Source organism: Pogona vitticeps, chromosome 5 (genome assembly GCF_051106095.1).
Source record: "Pogona vitticeps strain Pit_001003342236 chromosome 5, PviZW2.1, whole genome shotgun sequence".
Classification (NCBI taxonomy): domain Eukaryota; kingdom Metazoa; phylum Chordata; class Lepidosauria; order Squamata; family Agamidae; genus Pogona; species Pogona vitticeps.
The window spans coordinates 164218426-164241463 of record NC_135787.1 but is presented as its reverse complement, the minus strand read 5'-3'; the positions used below and the strand labels follow the sequence as shown (position 1 = coordinate 164241463).

The 23038-nt window shown below is 47.1% G+C and overlaps 1 protein-coding gene and 1 long non-coding RNA gene across 4 annotated transcripts in view; one reads left to right on the top strand and one right to left on the bottom strand.

Moving 5' to 3' along the window:
• Positions 1-3677: 3677 nt before the first annotated feature.
• Positions 3678-22061, bottom strand: LOC144583093 (uncharacterized). Its single transcript, XR_013536685.1, has 2 exons — positions 21732-22061; positions 3678-4281 (listed from the first exon to the last, which is right to left on the bottom strand). It is a non-coding gene; the product is annotated as an uncharacterized LOC144583093 (long non-coding RNA).
• MGAT3 (beta-1,4-mannosyl-glycoprotein 4-beta-N-acetylglucosaminyltransferase) overlaps positions 22043-23038 on the top strand; it is a 59157-nt gene continuing 58161 nt past the window's right edge. For all 3 annotated transcript variants that reach the window (XM_020810132.3, XM_073000124.2, XM_020810133.3), the window contains exon 1: positions 22043-22436. The gene's annotated coding sequence lies outside the window, so the exon portion shown is untranslated. The remainder of the gene's footprint in view (positions 22437-23038) is intronic.

The window sequence follows — 23038 nt, the reverse complement described above, 5'->3', positions numbered from 1 at the left end:
AGGGGAAGAGGAGAGACCATAACATGCTAACAACCATTCTGAACTTATTGCCATATCATAGTTTTAAATTGTTCTGTTTTCTCTTTTCTGCCTTTTAGATTAAGTTCTCATTTCAATATATGCTATTTACACGTTGCCTGTTAATTTGGTCCATTTGTTGAATAGGTCCCATCTTTCTGTTGCCTTTTGTAGGGGGTAGTCCTTCATGACTTCTGATAAAATGTCCATTTCTGCTATTTCCCGTATTTTTTCAATAAGGTCTTCTTGTTTCGGTAAGCCATTAAAAGTGTTGTATTTCAGCTTCTTATAATACTGGAGACCTGTTTGTTTTAGTTAGGAGACTATTGCTCCTGGGATCCTCCAGGCTCAATGACCTTTTGAGATATAACCCACTCAGTTTTTTACTAGGACCTCAGTAATAGCAGTGCAAAATATCATGTTTTTTGCTTGTACATTTTCAACAATCTTTTGAGACAAACACACACACTTTCAAAAATATTGACAGGATGACTAATTGCAAATACTGTATCCTAAGAAATTTAAATTTGTACACATCACAGAAAAAAACCCAACAGGTTTTGGTTTTAATATAATGAACTCTACTTTTCTTTTATGCATCAGTTTAAGCCTCTGAAGAGTGCTGTTCAAGAACCTCAGTTTCATTATATTTAATGGTTCTGAGGTCTACTTTGATCACTCCAGTTCTTGAAATCATTACACTTGAAAACCTGAGTGTTTTTCTCTGCTGAATGTTTTCAAGGACTTTCTCTTCTAGTGCATGTTGATCATGATAATGCACATGCATTACACCCAGAAGGTTCTTAGCAGCACTAGTTGAATGATCCAGTAAGGAAGGACCTCTGCTTGAGACCTTAGAACATGCTGCCAAGCAAAGTAGATACAGTCAATGGGCAACATCGCCCTGTTTTACAGAGGACAGCCTTCTGTCTAAAGTCCACAACTAGGGCCTGAATGTCCCCTCTTCTGTTTGAAGGGTTGTTCAGTCCAAGTTCTTTTTGAAGAACCATGAGAAGGCAAATCTGATGCTTAGATGTTGCTCACACACACTGAGCACTGGGATGCAACTGGGTTGGTGCACAGACTTTTTCATCCCTATGATATAATGTGCCTTATTAAAATATATAGGAGTTATTTCTAACATCCCCATGTACTGTATATATAAAAGTCATTATGTTGTATTGTGTGTTTTTGTATGTGTGAAATTACTTTGAATATATTAACATATGCACATCACTCTCATCACTCTTTTTTTTATGTGATAGCATTTCTTGTTGACAAGTGGCGACCCTAGTAGTGGGCTTCCTGAGCCACATTGATTTCAGGCAGCATTATATGCCCTATTAGAGATTGTGCCATAAACCTGATTGTTAATTCCATCTGCACCAGATCCTGTGAATCAATGAATTTTATGAAGTCAAAATGTATGCAAGTTCTATCAGTTGAATGGATCTACTCTAGCTGGATATAGCTCACTGCTTTTAATCTAGTCGTGCCGGCCACGTGACCACAGAAACTGTCTTTGGACAAACGCTGGCTCTATGGCTTGGAAACGGGGATGAGCACTGCACCCTAGAGTTGGACACGACTGGACTAAATGTCAAGGGGAACCTTTACCTTTACCTTTACTCTGATGATCACAACATGATCCAAAGGTAGAATATACTTGCTTGGACCTTTTCCCTTTGCCATGCAGGGGTGGATCTACTATGAAACTCATAAAGCTTAAGCTTCAGGCTCCCTAATCCTGAAAGTTCCCCAGAAGCAACCTTAGTTGACTATTTAAAAAACTTGTGGCTACTGAAGAAGAATAACAGTAGTTATCCAGACCTCATTGCTAGTTGTGAAGGGTCCCCCATAACAGCGCAAGCTTCAGGACCTCAAAATGTATGTCTGCCACTGCCTATGTTATCAGCTAGCTAAGGCAAATCACTGAGTCTACTGCTGCATTCTCATCATCTGCCCTCTACACTTTCATGTATCTTAAGTAATAAGAACCGTACAGGAATTAGTTATTGCTTTGTTTTCACCACCACAACCGTTCCTCTCCTCTCCCTGCTAGACCTCTATTTTGATGTGTTTGCAACTGACAGAGTCTCATCCTTATAGCTTTCTTTGCCTTTGCGTGGAGTCCTCCTTCAGGAGTAAGAAGAAAGGAAACTGAAAGTTGAGTGAGTAACTTTGCTTTCAGGGTCTCATATCCAATGTCAGCAAATCTGGTTCTATGCTTGGCTTGACTTTGTACTTCACCTTTGGCTAGCAATTTCAGTTTATTTGTGTTTGCGTCTCAGTTTCCTCTTCCACATTATGGCTATAATTAAACTGATTCTCCATTGCAGAAATAGCAGTGGTGGACAGGGTGGTCATGTGTCCTACTTTACAATGGACAGTCTTCTGTTTCACTGTTTCAAGAGTTCTTTCAAGCACAGTGAAAAGTAAAGAACTACCAGAAGGGGACATAGGGACTGTGAAGCTGCTAATGGTGGTTTTTAAAGTAACAGTCTTCTTCACATTAGTGAAATGTGTATTTCTATTTGAATTGTAATAGAGAGAGTTTGTTACATATTTACACTAGCTGGAGAGGGACTGTGAAGAAGTTAGTGTGGGCATCTGCTTGTACACACCACAGCACATGTCTTACATACAATGGCAAATGCCTAAACCAACATCTTAATTTGTGGCAGTTAATTGCTGAAATAAACACCAGTGGAGTTCTGCCAGTAAGCATAGCTAACAGGATACTGGCCTCCAACTCTTTGTAAAGTTGCTTCCATAGGTACAAGTTAGCACATACAATTTTCATTGACATGTGTGTCCCCTTTAATCTTATTTTTGATTTATGATTATTTCAGAGTTGAAATAAATAAATACCAAACCTATCAGAAGATAAAGATAAACAAGAGTTCCCTTACTGTTTCTTGAACATTCTTATATTATTCTTTCAATATTCCTATTCCTGTTTCTGTAGCAGAAAATTTTAGAAATGTCACGCGTTTGAATCAATTGTTGCTCCAGATGTCAAAGCTAGAATCCATGAGTAGGGATTTCAGACTTCAGAATATTAGGGTAGGCTTCCTGACCCTAAGACTTTTTCCACAGGGGAGCAGAAACTGCCTCAGGAAGTGATGGGCTCCCCTTCACAGGAGGTGTTTAAGCAGAGGCTTCATGGCACTTGACAAGAAATGCCATGGCTGTATTTTGCATGACAGTTCTTAACGTGTAGCCTGCATAATTACATTGTAAGCTGTCCTGAGAATGTTTTAAGCACCATGGAGCAGTACAGAAGAAGCATACTTTGCTTTTATTCAGAAAAGCAGCCTTCCCCAAATTGGTGCCCTCCAGATACATTGAAATACAATTCTTTACTTCCCTCCCCAACCAGCCAGGAAATTGGCCTGGCTGGCTGGAGAGGATGGTCAATGTAGTCCACTGCATCTAGAAAGCTGTAGCAAAGGGTAGGACTGCATAACTTCTGAGGTTATGCTTTGCTTTCCTTCTCCTCTGGGATCTCAAAAAAGGAAGGGAGATGAATTAAAAACAAGGGTCTCTATTCCAACTTCCTCACCAAGACAAGACCATTCACCTTACAGTTTCCCAAGCATTTCCATCAAGCCACAACATTCTTTCTCTTTCAGACTGGAAGGGATGGAAGCATGGTGTAAAGACAAGTTTGTGCTTTATTTAGAATATTTTTAAACACAGGTGCAATTGCCTCTCTGGTTTCTGCTGTCAGCTTTTCTCCAACAAACCAGAAAAGAAACTGGATTTATTTCGTGTTTGTTTATCAGGCTTGTTAGGAAGAGAAGTAAACTACAGAGATAAATGTATGTTTGTTTGAACCACATTTGAACCAAATTACAGTTCCTTTAGCCACTCCTGCTGGAAGTCAGAGCAATATTTACCAGCACAGCACTCAGGATCTTGCAGAACCCAGGCTCATTAAATCATGTGGCCATGGCCACTGCATCCACCCCTCAAGCCTTCCCCAGTTTCCTCCCAGCAGGGATCCATTTGCCTGCTGCACCTTCTCCGCTGGAGCTGTTTCTGGTTCGTTTTGGTTTTTTATACAAAAATAATTTTGAGTGCTTCCAAACAGGAAACTCTTAAACTGGACACAAAGTTCAGCTGAATATGCCATAGCGTCAGACTCCATGCCCGAAAACAATGTGAGACTGAAAATAAACTTTCCTTTCTGAAGTAAAGAAAAAGTCAGGGAAGTCCTGGGGAAAGTAACTGGATGTATTGAGGCAAGTCTTCTGTTGTCTGTATGGTGAGAAAAAAAAATATGTTAACATCAATTTGGATTGTGGAAGCCAATAAATGAATTAAAACAAATGTTCCATCTGGAACACTCTTGAAGCCCATCACTACATCCCCCGGAAATGAATTCTAGATTGAGTTTCTTTTTGCTGAATCACCCATGTTTCTAGTACTAGAAAAGAAGTGTAGTAGAAGGCAGTTGTCACAATTTACTCTTCCCCTCCAAACATAATAGCTTCAAACACAACCTTTCCTCACAGATTCCTTCAGAGTATACTCATCTTTCTCAAACTACTGTATTCTGCTGCTTGGAAAGTATCATTTTCTCCACAGTCAGTGTTTTCATGGTGACTGGGAGTGTTCTCTGAGATGTGGCTACTTCAGTGTCATGAAAATCTATTGGCTATTTACAATGGTATCATGAGGGCCCAGGACATAATAGCTCCCCATGCCCATCAGTACAATACAACTAAACTATTTTAGAATTTTCCAAAAGTTCTATTATCTGTTTCGCTTATTTTCCATTTGAAGCCAAGCACTTTCCCATTGTAATAGGACTTAAACACAGGAGCACTAATGTAGGCCTAAATGACCTGGAGATCAAGAAAATACAAAGAAGGGCAATTAAAAAAAAGTGTGCTGCTTATATACTGCCCCATAGTGCTTAAAGCACTCTCTGGGCAGTTTACAAGTTAATTATGCAGCCTACACATTGTCTCCTTACTTACCTTGGAAGGCTGGAAGGCTGAGTGACCCTTGAGTCAGCTACCTGTTATTGAACCCAGAGTTATGGACACAGTTTGGCTGCAGTACAGCAGTTTAACCACTGTGCCATGAGACTTCAAAACAACCAAGGGACTGAATAAAAGTTACAATGTTTATGGCTGTTTAGCTGGGGGGAAAAGGAAAGGAGATATGATAGTAGTGTACAAAAACATACTTGCTGAGGAGAAAGTGGCCCATAAAAAACAGGATTTTGTAATTGGAGTGTTGGAGATTCAAGACATATACAAGGAAACACTTTTTTCACACAATACATTGTTAAAAGATGGAGTATTCAGTACCTCAAGATGGAGTGATGGCCAAAAGCTTAGGTAAAGGTAAAGGTTCCCCTTAACATTTAGTCCAGTCATGTCCAACTCTAGGGCATGGTGCTCATCCGCATTTCCAAGCTGTAGAGTCAGCGTTTTATCCGAAGACAGTGGCCAGTGCAACTAGACACAGAATGCCGTTACCTTCCCACCAAGGTGGTACCTGTTTATCAACTCGCATTTTTACATGCTTTCGAACTGCTAGGTTGGCAGGAGCTGCGACAAGCGACGGGAGCTGTTTTTCTGACCTTGTAGTACAGAGGCTTCTGTGGTTTAACCCACAGCGCCACCACGTCCCCCGGCCAAAAGCTTACGGGTCTTTAAAAGAGATGTGGACAAATTCAAAGAGATGAATGTTATCTGTGGCTACTAGTCCTGAAGGCTATACAGTATTATTACTTTTTCCATTGGAGGCGGTATCCCTTTGCATGGTAGTTTCTGGCAGGACTGTACCACTGTATTTACATCATGGGCATCTGATTGGCCAACTCATGTACAGGCTGCTGGACTGATCCAGCATGGCTGCTTTTATGGTCTTCTTACCAAGAAGGATATCATCAGTCTGTCCCCTGCAGTCACTTTTCAGGCAAGTGGTCTTCTTTCCATTACATAGCTGTGGGCTATAGCACTGTTGGCACTAGATTGAGGTCTGTTAGAACAGAGGTGGCTCTTTAGATTTTGTTGGGCTGCCACTCCAGCTGCTCCTGTTCAGCATAACCAATAGTGAGGGATGCTGGGTGCTGCAGTCGGACAACATTTGAGGGAGGGCATACTTTGCCTACTCCTGTGTCAGAGAGCATCCACAAAGATAACACTGGTTGGTGCTGCTTTGATTAATTATTGGGTATGTACCCCATTGTTTTGAAGGTTCTGCATTGTTCATCCTCAACAGAACATCACATTGTTCTTCCCCAGCAGAACATGATTCTTCTTCCACCCAGAGAACAAAACTCATTCATACTGGTAGGCTATGATATCACTGCCTGCCCCTTCCATTGTATGACTGGTATTCTTACCGAGCACACTGACCAAAAGTCAAGCCATTTCCAATCCCATTTATTTCAACGGGAGGGCAAAAACATGTACTTAAACCTCCCCCACTGGAAGGATCAGGATGTGAACATTCTTATTCAGCAACTTTTGATATCATTTTAAATGTGTAGTATACTTTCCCCTCTTGATTGACTAGCTGTCCCTAATGTTCTCTGAAAACAAAGCCCAGCTGCACTTTCTCTCAATCTATAATTGGTGATGTGCTATTTGTAGCATGCAATTAGCATGGGAGTGAATATCCACAATTGCATACCAAAAGTACTATAAGTATATTGTTGTCCCCTCAAGGGACATGAATTGTTTGGCTGGTAGTCCTTTGTCACTGTTTCTAGTTCATTTTCTCTCACCGCAGCTGCCTTGCACTGTTGATGTCTACACACAGACACATGCATGAAATGCTGATGTTAGGTCCCCCCTCCCCACTACTATGCCTGCCTAAGTGACAGAAAGTGAGCTGGGAAAGGATTTGAATGAGCTGATTGGTCTTGGATTGACAGCACCTCAAGCACACAATTTGCTGGCTGCCACAATATCATCACCACATTCCATTAGCCACCACATATAAGTGGTGCCTCGCTTAACGATTGCTTTGTATAACAAAAAATTTGCTTAATGTTTTTTTTTTCGGAGCGATCTTGCGCTTCGTTTAACGATTTTCCCTATGGGCAATTTTTGCTTAACGATTTCGGGACCATGCTTTGCTTAACGTTTTTGGTTTTAGGTCCCCTTGTTTCGCTTAATGTTTTTTCGACAGCCCCATTTTCGCTATTTTTAAAATATTCTAAAATGTTTAAAAAATGTTTAAAATGCTTGGAATCGTTAGTGCACCTAATAAAACCTTCGTTAACTTAATTTGGCTTTGTTCTGAGTCTTTTTGAATTTTTTGTGAATTTTTCCCCCCTATTAAAATAGGCTTCAATGCATTTCAATGGAGGAACCGCGTTTCGCTTAACGTTTTTTCCTATAGCGATTTTTGCTTAAGGATGGTAATCCGTTCCAATTGGAACGGATTATCCGGTTTTCAATGCATCTCTATGGGAAATGGTGTTTCGCTTAATGATGTTTTCACATAGCGATTTTTTTTAACCAATTAAAATCGTTAAGCGAGTGTGAAGGAGTGGGACCCAGTGTGCCGTCCCCAGAAGAAGAAAGCCCGAAAGACGCAAGTGGCTGTGCAGAAGGGGTGCTGGTAGAAATAGAGAGTGAGGAAGAACTACAGAGAAGGCCTACCGAAGTGTGCTTGGTGGATGAGGGCGGAGCCGAGATGGACTTGATCATGTGGGAGGAGGTGAAAGGGGAAGGAGATTTTGCGCGGGAGTTCAGTTGGCTGGGAGAGGGAGAGCTGGGCAGATGCACCACGAGAGGGGTGCAGACAGATTGGTTGAAAGATGCCAAGAGCTTAGCGGACGGGTCCCCAAGTACCCAGAGCCTACCAGAAGGAGGAGGACTGCTGCCTGAACCTCTCATAACTTGCGGTCGCGGTAGGACTTACGAACCCTTAGAATGGAGGGTTTCGGTCTTCCCAGTGGGCTACCATGGTGGGGGACGGAGGGTTATCCGCCCGGGCCCCGAGTTCCAACAGAAACCCTTGGAGGGGGATTGGGCCCGCCACCCCTGCTGTGGGACCATCTGCGCCGTCCGGAGTGCACCTTTAAGAACCCCGACGGATCGCGAGCGGTTTGGCCCGGCCCCATGGTAGATGATGAGATGGGTCAGCCTGTGGTTAGACCGAAGAAGTACGCCCTGTTAACCGATGATGTTTTGAAGGATCCGTTCGATCCCGTGGAATTAAGTGTTCATGCGAATAAAGTTGTCAGTTCTCAAGACTCGAACTCGCCTCCGCGTTTATTTCCCGCCTTTACCACCCAACCCCCCCCGGCCAAAGACGAACCTCGTCACAGTGGCGCCCAACGTGGGGCCGGGGGGACGGAAATGGCGGGAAACCAGGAGGTGGACCGGTTGCGAGAAGCGATGGAGAGACAAGCCCGACTTATAGAAAACCTGACGGAGCAGCAAATCTTGATGGCCCGGCAAATGCGTGGGAGAGGGAGTGAAGAGGAGAGGGGCGGCAGGAATCTGGCTAGCGTCAGGGGCAGCCTAGTGGCGGGACCGGCCCCAATCCGAATACAGAAGATGACCGCCACGGATGACCCTGAGGCGTACTTGCACACGTTCGAGAGGGTGGCCACGGCTGCGGGGTGGCCACGGGACCAGTGGACTCTGGTGCTCATACCATGTCTCACCGGCCTGTTACAGGAGGTGGTTGATACCCTGGGAGTCCAGGAGGCGACGCGGTATGACGCGGTGAAAAATGCTATTTTGAACACCTTGAACTTAACGGAGGAAACTTATAGAAAGAGACTAAGGGAGTTGAAGTGGAAGCCAGGAACCCACCCGCGCACGGTCGCACAGAGGATGAGAGCTAACGCGATGAGGTGGTTGAAACCAGCCGAAAACGATGGTGAGAAGTTAGTGGATGCGGTTGTACTTGAACAGCTCGTGCAGTCCCTAGGAACCGGCGCGAGAAACTGGGTGCAGAAGAATAATCCCAAAACGCTAGAGAGGGCGATTACGCTGCTGGAGGACTACAGCAACACGGAAGAAGCGAACAAGGAAGTGACCACCCCCTGGGCGGAGAGACAGCGACCACGAGGTGGAGAAGTCTCGCTTTCAACTTCCAACCTTACTGCGAAGGCGGGCACGGAGATGAGCGGATCGGCCAGAGCGCGCGGAAAAGGTTTCGAGCCGTTTGCACCCAAGCTGGTCCGGCCTATTACGGTTGATCAGAGGATTTACGCGCCGGGCACGGGCTGGAAAGAGGGCAAGGACGGACGACCCCTCTATACCCCAGGAGTGGTAGGGAAGGACAACAAAGAGGGGAGGATCGTCTGTTATTCCTGTGGGGTTCCGGGCCACGTGAAAAGGAATTGCCCCGGGATTGATTGTTCGTGGGTGGGGCGCTTAACGCGCGCGGTAGAGACTAAGGGCCCGACCTCGGAACGATGGGAAATAGACGCTTGGGTGAATGGGGTGAAGAAAAGAGCCCTCATAGACACGGGATGTGGGACGACCCTGGTGAGAGACCTACCGGGCGATAAGACGGATGGAGGACTATCGGTGCGATGCATCCACGGGGACCTTAAAAAGTACCAAACTATGTGGGCTACAGTGAAAGTAGGGGACGACGAGAGACATATGAAAATCGGGGTCGTTCCAGGACTGACGCGTGAAATGTTGCTTGGTCGGGACTGGGTGGGCTCCCGCAATGTGGGATCGGTTAAGGAAGGGCTGCAAGGGGATGAGGAGGATAGTAAGGATCAGTCCGATTTTTTGCAGAAAACGTCGCGGGAACAAGTGAGAGCCATGCAGCAGGATGACGCGTCGCTGCGGGAGCCCCTGCTGGCGGCTCAGCCATCGGGAACCATTGTAAGAGGACAAAGGGGGTGGGAAATGGATAACAACCTGTTGTATTATGTGCATGAGGATGCAAGTAGAAGGTTGGTGGTACCTTCCAAATGGAGGTCGAAAGTTATGGAATTGGCTCATGATATTCCCTTGGCAGGACATTTGGCAGAAGAAAAAATGAGGGCAAGGATAGAGCAGCGATTCTGGTGGCCGGAGTTGCGGAAGGGGGTGAAAGAATACTGTGAAACTTGCCCACAGTGTCAGAAAACCCAAAGGAAGCCACCCACGGGGGCTGAGTTAATCCCATTGCCGCTTATGGATCATCCCTTTCAAAGGATAGGATTGGACATTGTGGGACCACTGCTCAAGTCACAAGGGGGGCACACTCATATATTAGTGATCATAGATTACGCCACCCGATATCCTGAAGCGGTCCCCCTGAGATCGACCACAGCCAAAGTACTAGCGCGGGAGTTGATGCAGGTATTCACAAGGCTGGGGTTTCCCAAGGAAATACTTACTGACCAAGGCACGAATTTCATGAGCCAAACCTTGAAGGAGTTGTGGCGCCTCCTAGAGGTGAAACCCATTCACACCGCCGTGTATCATCCTCAGAGTAACGGCTTGGTGGAACGTTTCAACAAGACCCTGAAAGGCATGTTGCGGAAATTGGTCATGGAAAAACCCCGGCGATGGCACTTGTTAGTAGCCCCTTTAATGTTTGCCATAAGGGAGGTACCACAGTCCTCTACAGGATTTTCTCCGTTCGAACTGATGTATGGGTGGAATCCCAGAGGCATTCTGGACCTGGTGAAAGAAAGGTGGGAGGAAGGTCCAGATGACGCGCGGATCACTATCCAACAAGTGATTGAAATGAGGGAGCACCTAAGAACAGCAGTGGGACTGGCCAAGGCCAACCTTGGCCAGGCCCAAGCCGGGCAAAAGAGGAGATACGATCAAAAAGTGAAAGTGCGGGAGTTCGCCCCAGGGCAAAAGGTTCTGTTGTTGATGCCTTCTGAACAGGCCAAGTTGTTCGCGACTTGGCAGGGCCCGTATGAGGTGGTACAGAAAATAGGAGATGTCGACTATGAGATATATATGCCGGACAAGACTAAGAAGAAGGGTATCTTCCACGTCAACCTCCTTAAGGAGTGGAAAGAAAGAGAGGCGTTGTGGGGGGAAGTGGAGGAGCAGGAGTTTGGGCCAGAAGTTGATTCTTGGGGACGGATAGAGGGCCGGTTACCTATTGATGAGACCTTACCTGCGGCACAACAACAGGACTTATTGCAGCTAGAGAGCGAATTCCAGCATTTGTTTTCAGGGGTACCTGGTGAAACTCGGCTGATACAACATGAGATACACACTCCAGCGGGGGTTGTGACGAGATCAGGGAACAGAACCTGGCCGTACCATCTTAAAGAGGCTATCAGTAGGGAGGTTGAGGAAATGTTGCACCTGGGTATTATAGAACCCTCGCGGAGCCCATGGCGTAGCTACCCAGTGATGGTGCCAAAGGCTGATGGGAAGATGCGTCTATGTGTGGATTTTAGACAATTGAATGAAGTTTCCAAATTCGACGCATACCCCATGCCCCGGGTGGACGACCTCTTGGAAAAATTGGGCGGGTCAGTCTATCTGACCTCGCTTGACCTTACTAAAGGTTATTGGCAGATCCCTTTAAGGGAGGAGGACAAAGAGAAAACATCCTTTGTGACACCCCAGGGGTTGTATCAATTCAAAAAAATGCCATTCGGGTTGCATGGCGCCGCCGCAACGTTCCAAAGGTTGATGGATCAAGTTTTAGCCCCGGTTAGGGATTTCGCGGGGGCCTACATCGACGATATCTTGATCTATAGTAAGTCTTGGGAAGAACATCTGGAACACATAAAAAGAGTGCTTGGGGAGATTGAGAAGGCTGGGCTGAAAGTGAATCCGGATAAATGCAAGATCGCGCGAAGAGGGGTACAATTCTTAGGGTTTCAGGTGGAAGGTGGCAAAATACAACCGGTGTCAGATAAGGTAGACAAAGTGGTATCATGGACGGTACCCAAAACTAAGAAAGAGGTCCAACAATTTTTGGGGCTAGCCGGATACTACAGACAATTTGTGCCCAATTTTGCGGAGGTGGCAGCTCCCCTCACGGATTTGACGCGGAAGCGGAAAGGGAAAAGCATTATATGGGGTGTAGCAGAACAGCACTCGTTCAGACAGCTTAAGGAGATCTTGGCAACGTTACCTTCTAGGTATGCTCCGGATTTTAAGTTGCCTTTTTGGGTGCAGACGGATGCCTCTGACAGGGGGATTGGCGCGGTCTTATCTCAAAGGAGAGATGGGGTGGAATACCCGGTAATGTACCTAAGTAAAAAGTTGAGTAGTCGGGAACAAAAGTATGCGACAATCGAGAAAGAGGCCTTGGCGGTGAAGTGGGCGGTGCACGCCCTAAGGTACTATTTGTTAGGGGCTCCGTTCATACTAGTGACAGATCATGCGCCCTTACAGTGGCTTAATCGCATGAAGGATACCAACGCCCGCCTGACCAGATGGTATCTTAGTTTACAACCATTCTCATTTCAGGTACAGTATAGGAAGGGGAAGGCACACTCTAATGCCGACTATTTCTCTCGACAGGAAGGGGAAAAGGAGAACCTTCCCTGGAGGACGGCCCACTCAGAGAGGGGGGCGTGTGAAGGAGTGGGACCCAGTGTGCCGTCCCCAGAAGAAGAAAGCCCGAAAGACGCAAGTGGCTGTGCAGAAGGGGTGCTGGTAGAAATAGAGAGTGAGGAAGAACTACAGAGAAGGCCTACCGAAGTGTGCTTGGTGGATGAGGGCGGAGCCGAGATGGACTTGATCATGTGGGAGGAGGTGAAAGGGGAAGGAGATTTTGCGCGGGAGTTCAGTTGGCTGGGAGAGGGAGAGCTGGGCAGATGCACCACGAGAGGGGTGCAGACAGATTGGTTGAAAGATGCCAAGAGCTTAGCGGACGGGTCCCCAAGTACCCAGAGCCTACCAGAAGGAGGAGGACTGCTGCCTGAACCTCTCATAACTTGCGGTCGCGGTAGGACTTACGAACCCTTAGAATGGAGGGTTTCGGTCTTCCCAGTGGGCTACCATGGTGGGGGACGGAGGGTTATCCGCCCGGGCCCCGAGTTCCAACAGAAACCCTTGGAGGGGGATTGGGCCCGCCACCCCTGCTGTGGGACCATCTGCGCCGTCCGGAGTGCACCTTTAAGAACCCCGACGGATCGCGAGCGGTTTGGCCCGGCCCCATGGTAGATGATGAGATGGGTCAGCCTGTGGTTAGACCGAAGAAGTACGCCCTGTTAACCGATGATGTTTTGAAGGATCCGTTCGATCCCGTGGAATTAAGTGTTCATGCGAATAAAGTTGTCAGTTCTCAAGACTCGAACTCGCCTCCGCGTTTATTTCCCGCCTTTACCACCCAACCCCCCCCGGCCAAAGACGAACCTCGTCACAGCGAGGCACCACTGTATTTTTGTGGAAAAAATGCTGGAAGTGACTAGGTGAAACTGAGGTCACACTCAAGAAGATGCAGGTCTTTACAAGGGAATTGCAGAAAGAGTGGTCCTACTCAGGTTTTTGAGACTGTCCTTTATCTGCTCTGACCTGTGCTGACTTTCCTTCAACCTTAGATAGTGATTCTTAGGGTTGGTGATGTCCCCTTCTTCCCTTTCACATCTCTCTCTTGTTCCTCCAAGAGACATATTCCCTTTGTTCTCTAGAGATCAAAGGGGCAGCCATGACTCCTGACATTTCCCACTAGCTAGACTAGAACTTCTGTCACCATTCCTATCCCTAACTGTATTTCTCTGATAAACACAAGCTTTCCTGTTTTCTTAGAAAGAAGTGTGGACATGGTTCCTTTATAAGGGGAAAGTAAGCTCAGGTTTCAAAGGGCTGAACCCACTATTGCTCCTGTACTGTTGTATACTGACTCTCCAACAAAAACAGCAGAGTCTTGTGGCACCTTAAAGACTAAGTTCCACATACTTATACAGGCATTGGAAAAGTTACTTTTATTACACTACAACTCCTATACTGGCTAGGGTGTCCAGAAACCTCGATCCCAAAAAAGCATATTTCCCATTTTGTATGGACATACACATATGCATAATAATGCCACAATATATTTGTTATCCTTTAAAGTGCCGAAAAACTTTCCCTTGCTTATGCTACCACTGACTCACATGGCTGCTCGTCTGGAATTTAATATAAGAAATGGTACACGTTTCCCATTCAGAGCCCTCCCACCTCTATCGTGCCCTTCTTCTAACAAGTGCAAAGCAGTGCAAGTCCTATGAATCCAATAGACTGGCACAAATAATCAATGCAATGAAGGCACTGGCTATATGCTACCTCTGCATTCAGACACATCATGCTACTGGGAACATGTCTAATCCAGTGGTTCCTAACCTTGGGTCCTCAGATGTTCTTGGACTACAGCTCCCAGAAATCCTGACTGACATAGCTAGCGGTGAAGGCTTCTGGGAGTTTTAGTCCAAAGAACATCTAGGGACCCAAGAACCACTGGTCTAATCTGATCCAACACGGTTCCTGTCATTGTCTTATGTTCTGCCTCATTAAATGGGCTGTTCACATGTTGGTCAACCAGTTACTTAAAGAAAGCCAAGAAGCAGAATGTGAGTACAGACAGCTGCATGCTCACTCTCACACTTCACAATGGCTGGTCTATTGCCTCTGATACTGGAGATGACAATAGAGCCACTCTCACTAGTAGTCATTGATGACCCTAATATCCATCAATGTATCCAATCCCTTTTTAAAAACCAGCCAGATTGGTACCCATTGCTGCTTTTCATGTCCTTCTTGCCAGGCTTCCCAGACTGCACAGAACTGGTCACTATGGGAAACAGGATGCTGAACTAGATCAACTTGAATCTGATCTAACAGAACTGCTCCTATGAAAGTTGATCCATGTGAGAAATTATCAAAAGATGCTGTTGATCAGTCTCTGGAGGGACAGCTCATATGCACCCAACACAGCCATCAAGTTCAGATCATTCAGTTCATTTTCCTTCCTTCCTTCCTTCCTTCCTTCCTTCCTTCCTTCCTTCCTTCCTTCCTTCCTTCCTTCCTTCCTTCCTTCCTTCCTTCCTTCCTTCCTTCCTTCCTACCTACCTACCTACCTACCTACCTACCTACACACACACACACACACACACACACCATAGATTCAGTGTCACTTTGCACCATGAACAATCTCTTAATGACATAAAGACTAAAAAGAACAAGGGGGCAAGGGGATACCCAGTGTTCATAAACTGTATGATCTGATGGCCCTCCAGATGTGCTTGGACTGCAACTCCTTACCAGCTGTATCCAGCATAGTCAGTAGTGAGGGATTTTGAGAATTGTAGTCCAACAACATAAGGTCCTTGATCCTTGCTGCAGCCATACTAGGTTCATTGCAAATTTATAGTTCAATACTATGCATTGCTTCTTAGAAGCAAGTCCGCTGAGTTCAATGAGACTTACTCCTTGGTAAGAGTGCAGCCTTGAGAGCCAGTGTAATGTAGTATAAAATATGTTGGAGTAGGTCTTAGGACATTTGGGTTCCCTAATCAACCATAGAAACCATCAGCAAATCACTCCTTGAACATCTCACATACCTCAAAAAGCTTATTAAGGTTTCCATAATTCAGAACTGAGTTGATGACACATGACAGCAAAAAAGGTGCAGCCCACCTTACCCGTGCTAAGTCCTACTGTATGCAGCCTGCCTTATTAGTCATGTTAAGTCCCACTGAAAGTAAATTATAGCTAAGTTGCCCCATTCATTTCAATTGACCAATGTGGGCCAATGTAGCTGTAAAGCACTATTTGTAGTTCTTAACTAATATTAATATTGATTAAACATCATCCATCTGTCTCTAAGTTTAAAAAGGAGGCATCCTTATCTCAGGGAATATCAATATTCTTATTCGCTACTTTAAAAATATCAGGAAAGTTAACTATTCCAGCACTGATAATAATATACCACATTCAACTTTGTAGGCATCCTTTAGTCTCGAGGGACTATGGTAATGTGCTCTAAATAGAGGTCTTGGAACAGCGTCCAGTGTGGTTGAGAAGGCCAATTCGAGAGTGACAATCCCTTCCACAATGAAGACAAATACAATCTGTCCCGTCCAGCTCCCTGATTTTGCTGGTTTTGGGACTGCCTCTTTGCCTCGGCCTACTGAACAAGTGTCTCTTCAAAATGGGAGAGGCCATGATGCACTGCCTGCCTCAGCTGGACTTTGGTCTTCGCTCTCAATCAAGAGAGATTAAAGAACTTTCCATCTGATCTAGTCCAGAGATAGACACCTTCTGTTGCAGTTCCAAAAGCATGCTTCAGCATGACAGCAAAAAAGATCCCAAACAGATTTGGAGTGAGGACACAGCCCTGTTTCACTCCACTTCGGATGTCAAAGGGATCTGATGTTGAGCCATCAAAAACTACAGTGCCCTTCATTTCCTCATGAAAAGATGATGTTAAGGAGTCGAGGTGAGCATCCAATCTTGGGAAGTATTTTAAAAAGACCGTCCCCGCTAACCAACTCAAAGGCCTTTGTAAGATCTATGAAGGCCACAGAGTGGCTGTCATTGTTCCCTACATTTGTCCTGCTACTGTCTGAGGGAAAATACTATGTTAATTGTGGATCTATTAGCTCGAAATCCACACTGTGATTCTGGATAGACTTTGTCTGCAAGCATCTGGAGTCTCTTCAGCACAACACGGGCAAGCAGCTTCCCTACAATGCTGAGAAGAGAGATGCCACGGTAGTTATTGCAGTCTCCCCTGTCTCCTTTGTTCTTATACAATGTGACGATGTTTGCATCCTTCATGTCCTGTGGTACTCCACCTTCCCTCCAGCAAAGACAAAAGATTTCATACAGCTCACTGGTAATGATCTCTTTACAGTACTTCAGCACTTCAACAAGAATGTTATCCTTCCCAGGTGCCTTGCCGGAGGCAAGGGAATCCAAGGCTGCTTTTTTTTCCTGCTGAAGTTGGTTCACTGTCCAATTCTTCCAAGGCAGGCACTCGATGTTATTTAATGCCTCCTCGGTTACTACATTCTCTCTGGAATATAGCTCAGAGTAGTGATGCACCCAGCGTTCCATCTGCTGTGCTCGGTCCTGGATGAGCACACCTGTAGCAGACTTCAGGGGAGCAGATTTCTTCTGTATTGGACCTAAAGCCTGCTTGATACTGTCATACATTCCCTTGATGTTACCTGTGTTCTCTGCTATCTGTATCTGAGAGCAGAGCTGAAGCCAGTAATTGTTAGAACATCTCCTGGCAGTCTGTTGGACTTTGTTACGAGCAACTTGAAGAGCCTGCAAGCTGTACTCACTAGGACAGCTTTGTATGCTGCTAGAGCTCTCCTCTTTTCCTTGATGGCTGGCATCAACTCCTCCAAACCAGTCTGCCATCTTTTTTATGTTCTTGCCTAATGTGGACAAGGCTGTATTATAAACAAAATTCCTGAAATGTTCCCATCGTTCAGGTGCATTTGCACCACCTGGGCCTGGAAGTGTTTCCTCAAGTGCTTGAGCAAATTCCTCCACTTTTCTCTGATGTCAGTACATGGTCTTCCTTCCTTTTTCATGTTATACAATCTCTTTATTTGTAGTTTTACTCTGCTACACACAAGAGAGTGATCAGTATCGCAATAAGCACTCTGATATCAGCGTGTGATCATAATACTAGGAAGGCTAGAGCGTCTAGCGAGGATCAAATCGAGCTGATGCCAATACTTCGATCTTGGATGTCTCCAAGAGTCTCTGTGTCGAAGCTTCGTATTAAAGAACATGTTGCTGGCACAAACACCATAATAACAGCAAAACTCCAGCAAGCATTGGCCATTTTCATTCATCTTCCCAATGCCAAAATAGGTTAGACAAGTGGGCCAAGAATTGTGATCAGCACCAACTCTAGCGTTAAAGTCTCCGAGAATGAACATCAGCTCTTTCTCAGGGATTCTTTTGATAGCACCTGCAGATAGTCATAGAATTTGTCTCTGACTTCTGTTGTAGATGACAGTGTTGGTGCATATGCACTAATAAGGGTGACTAGTCCTGCTAATGGAGCTGCAGAGACAGGATTCTTTCACTCTCCACAGTAGGTGGAATAATGGATCTCAGCAGAGTATTTCTGACTGCAAAGCCAACACCATATTCCCTGGTCTCATTCAATGGTTTTCCCTGCCAGAAGGATGAGAATTTTTTTTTCTTTGACAGATCCCGAGTCTGGCAATCTCATCTCTTGCAGGGCAACAATGTCCATCTGCAGCCTACTCAGTTCCATGTCAATGACAGCGGTCTTGTGCGCAGCATCTATTTCCTGCAGGTCATCAGCAAAGCCAGGGGTCATTGTCTGAACATTCCAGGTATCCAGCTTTAGGGCAGAAGTTTTCTTATGATTATTGCATGGTGCAGGGTTATCAATGTGCTTGTCAGCTTTCACCCTAAACCCCATGCATCCTGTGAGGTGAACAGACTGTGGCGAGGCAGCACCTTATTGGTTGGGGGCTGCCCAGCTTAAGGCCGGCGGTAGCTACCTAGTGAGATGCAATGACCTATCCCACTGTCAGAAGTAGCCCCTGGCATCATGCTCTACACCAATCGAGTAAAGACATATAACCAGTAACTGCTACTTCATGTGTTGTTTTGACACTGTACACAAAGTTGGAGTGTCCTCTCCAGAACATGAAGCCTGGGTAAAATAATATGGAGGATAGGCTGTTACCCAAGCAGAAAATCCTCCCTTTCCATGTCACTGAAATAGTCCAATGGAAAGGCAAGAGCCAATACAACTGGTTCCAGTGATGTCACAGGAGTTGCCAGAGCATGACTGTACATGGTCACGAACTGCCTCTGAACTCCGGCTCCAGCTTTTGCCTCGAGGTTAACTCCTGAAGCCTTTTCCATCGGTGGATATAGCCACAATGCAGTGGAGGTTTGAAATCGGAGTTTTCCTTTTCCTAGATGGGCTGCCTTTCAAGGCTAACAAGCCCCACCTACCCGGGTGCATAGATTACCGTGCTTTTCAGGCACGGAAAGGAGTATAGAAGGTGTGGAAAAGGAAAGGGAGAGGAAAGGAGTTTGGAAAGAGTGGAGATGGAAAGGGGGAGAAGAGGAGATCCTAACTAAGGTTAAGAAAAAGTAACATATACATATACATAAAGAGAATCCTTAAAATTAAGGCCCAAGTAGTTGGCCAAGCAAGTCTTGGCCAAGATGGTAAGTGGGCCAGACCATGGAACATAAGTTGATTAACTGTTTCTTGGTGAGTTTCACCGGTGTTGGTGGCTCCAAATGCTTAAAGTTATCTAGCGCGCATTGAAGCAGAGTAGGGACCAAACTCTTCTCTCTTATGCTAAAACTATTCCTCCAAGTTTGACAGCCTCACAGGTTTCTTGCCTCTGGCCACTCAAAAAACCACCTTCGGTGGGCGCAGTGTCAGGGTTGGTCTGTCACCCCCTGTTCAAACACTTGTCCCCAAGTTCCAAGCCACAGATACCAAGTTTACCAAGTTTCTACTGCCAACACAAGCTCCTGCCAAACAATCATCACACAGACACTTGAAACCATTCTGCAGAACGGAACAGCGTACTAGGTCCTCCACACTCACACGTCCATTTGGATCTCTCTGCCAAACACATGGGAGAACACCTGCACTCCCCACCCACCCCGTATACATTTCTCTCCCCTCCCTCCGAAATACTTACCAAGATCCCTTTGTGGGATCTGCAAGGCTTTGCAAACAGGAGACCCAAAAGTACTGGTGCCCTTAACACCCCATGAGAGGCTTACTCCTCCTACTGCCCCAGGAGAACTACCAGAGTAACATTCTCTTTCAGAGCTCTTGAGTGGGAGCAATAGAGTTGCATGAGTGAGAAGAGTAAGTCTTTCTACCACTGAGGGCTGGCAGAGGGGCACTACGACCTGATTCTAAATGCCTCCAGAAAGCTTATTCAATGGGTTGGGATGACACTGCAATGTATATTCATCACACTTATATACCACTATAAGCCCAAGTTTCATTATTTGGCCACAGTTCATTGGGATTTTAGGGAGTATTATTTATAGGCTGCCTTTCTCCTGATAAGGGGACCCAAGGTGGCTCACAATATTAAAAGAATAGAATTTCAAAAAGTTAAATATTAAAAACAATTAAACTATACAGTAATTAAAATATGATCAAATAATTAAAAGCAAGCAATCATTAAAAACTGTCTTAACTTTAAAAAAGGCATTCAGAGACCCATAAAAACCTGCCTAAAAAGATGATGTTTTACATTCAAAAACAGTACTAGATTTTTATTCCTCAAAAAATATTCAACTAATAAAACAAAAAAAAGTTGTACAAAATGGTTAGGAATTAAGTGTGTGAGACAGTAAATTTATTTCCTATCTTTAAAAAAAAACCACAGTGTAAACATATCAACATATTTCTTAGGTTTCAATATTACAGTGAGCAAGTTCCCAGCCTCTCAAAAGCAATCAATTCATCAATTAAACTTCAGGGAACAGTACTGTGGCAAAAGAATGGTGTCTCCATCATTTGTGACATCACAAGTATTGTCCAATAGGTGCCCAACCATAAAACATGTGCAATCACACTTCCAAATAGCAGTTCTGATTGTATGTTCTGGGTTACTAAGCAGAAAAGCAAAAAAACACTCCCCCACCTATTGCATGTTCCTGGTGCAGAAAATGAAAGGTTTTAATCTCAACGCAGGATAAATAAAATTGGATATTGAACTAAACTAAACAAGGCGCTACTGCACTTTCATTGCTAAGAGGCAGGGATAGCCTGCTGGGAAAGCCCCCAAAATATTTGCATATAACGTTAGGTAACACAGTTACTTCTCTGCCAGGAATGAAAGAGATGTGCAATCAATTGGCTCTTGACGCAGCGTTCACCCTCCCCACTACCCTCTGGATGAGGAACACTGTTATGTCCATTTTACAGATCCACAGAGCATCCCATGGAGGCTTTCCTCCATTCCCTTCCAGCCCACTGGCCGCTGCTCCTCTTCCAGGTGCCTCCGGGCGTAGAGGCTCTGCCTGCCTGCCTGCCTGCCTGCCTCCGCTCCTCTCCCCTTCGGGCTGGGCTCGCTCGGCTGCCTCCTGCGGAGCTCTCTCGCCCAGCCAGCCCGGCTGCCCAAGGCAGACCCCCTCAAAGCCCACCCAGCCGTCCCCGCCCCGCCCTCCCCTTTCCAAAGCGGCTTCGGAAACACAAGGCGTTCCTTTGTATTCCCTGCCATGGCCGAGGCAGAACACAAGCGCGAGTGTGTGTGCACACAGACACACGCAGAGAAAGGCCGATCTGTGCTCTTTAGCAGTAGCTGGGCGTAGGTTGCGATCACCCCCCTCCAATCTCCGTCGATACAGTAATGCTTGCTCTTGCTACCGGCGGCGTCCGGGAGGATCGGGTTTTTTAGAGGAAGGAGGAGAAAGGAGCGGCGGGAGGGAGACACAGGAGAGCCCTACCTAGATTTTTTTTTTAAAGGCTGCAATGGTCATGATGATGCTGAGATGACTTAATCCACACACACCCCCCGCGAGCTGTTCTTGAAGCCCGTGTCCCTCCTCTTCCACCCCCTCCCGGTTTCTCCCCCCCCCCCGCCCGTCCTTGCGTCCGGGGGTGGTGGGGATATTTTTAACCTGGAGGAAGGACGAGAGGTGGGGTTGCGTGATCTTGTTTGGCACAGCCCAAGGGCCCAAGATCTGGGGGGGGGGCGGCCCTCGGAAGGAACCTTGAGGGCAGCAGAGTGGACGGACGGACGGACGGACGGACCGAGGAGAGGGAGACCCACGCAGATGGTCGCGGCTTCCCAGGACTGCCGCAGACGCTGCCGCGATCAGACCGACCTGCCAGCCTTGGCCAGAGCCGAGGGGGGAAAGGAGCACCCGCTCTCCCGACCCGATCTCTCTCTCGATCGCGCCAGCATCGGGCTCCCTCCTTTGGCGGCGGCGAGGCTCTGCGAGGAGGAGGCGACGGAGGAGGAGGGGGAGGGGCCTCGATCGCCTTATTATTAGAAGTATTAGAATTTTATTCTTGTCCGGGGAGGCGATTTCCACCTCCCACCCCCCACCCCTTGCCATCGCCTATTTCTGTCCCGCTTCATTGGGGCTCTTTCTCCGCGCCAAGATCGCCCCTCCGGAGCTCAAGCCCCCCTCCCTCCTTCCCTCTTCCCCCCAACCCCACCTCCGATTCCCCACGCTCCGGACCCGTCTTTGCGGCTCCCTCCCTCCCTCCCTCGCTCGCCCCCACCCGCCCCTGCAGAGGCGGCTGCTGGTGCCGCCGCCGCCGCCGCCGCTGCTGAAAACGGGCGGGGGGGGCGGGGACGCGGCGGCGAGGAGGAGGAGGAGGAGGAGGAGGAGGAGGAGGAGGGAGGCGCAGCGCTTTCGCCCAGGCTGAGCCATGCCGGGGGGCGGCCGCGGCTGCCGGAATCAGGGATGGGGCGAGACGCCGCTGCGGATCCCAGCATCTCCCCGCCGGGGGCCCAGGAGGCAGAGGAGCCGTCGCCACAGCCGCCGCCGCCGCCGCTGCTGCTGAAAGACAACGGGCGATGGGTAAGGGGGAAGAAGCCCCGGCGACCCCGCCAGCCCCCTGGCACTGCCCTCCTTTCCCTTCCCCAGGGGCCGATCTCTGGCCCGCTGGGCTTCCCTTTCCCGCCCTCTACTGGCCCCCCTCTCTAACCTCGCCTGTTTCCCCCCCCCGGTCCTGATCCAGGGTTCCCTCTGCGCTCTCCCACCTAGCTTCTCGCCCCCTACCCCATCCCTCCTGCCTTCCACCCATTTCCCCTTTTGTCTCCAGTTTCCAGTCTATCTGGTGGCCCCCTTGCCCCCTGCGCGTGTGGTGCCCTTCTTCCCGACTGCCCCCCTTCCTCTCCCTTCTCCTAAAGGCTCCCCTTCCAGGGCAAATCCACCCTCAGCCCCCAACCCTCTTTCGTTAGGAAGCGGGGGGGGGTGTTGTTTTGGGAAATCCTGAGGATCCACAATTATTTTGAGACTGGAGTGGTTGTAGGTGTGCTGCCTGAGCACTGTATGTCTCTCTCTGTGTGTACATAGGAGGCAGTGGTAGAGAGACATCTTTACCCCCCCTCCTCGGTTTGGCTCATTCCCTGACTCAGGCCAGCGGGGAGGGGGGGTGCTGAGGACCAGGCAGAGAGGTA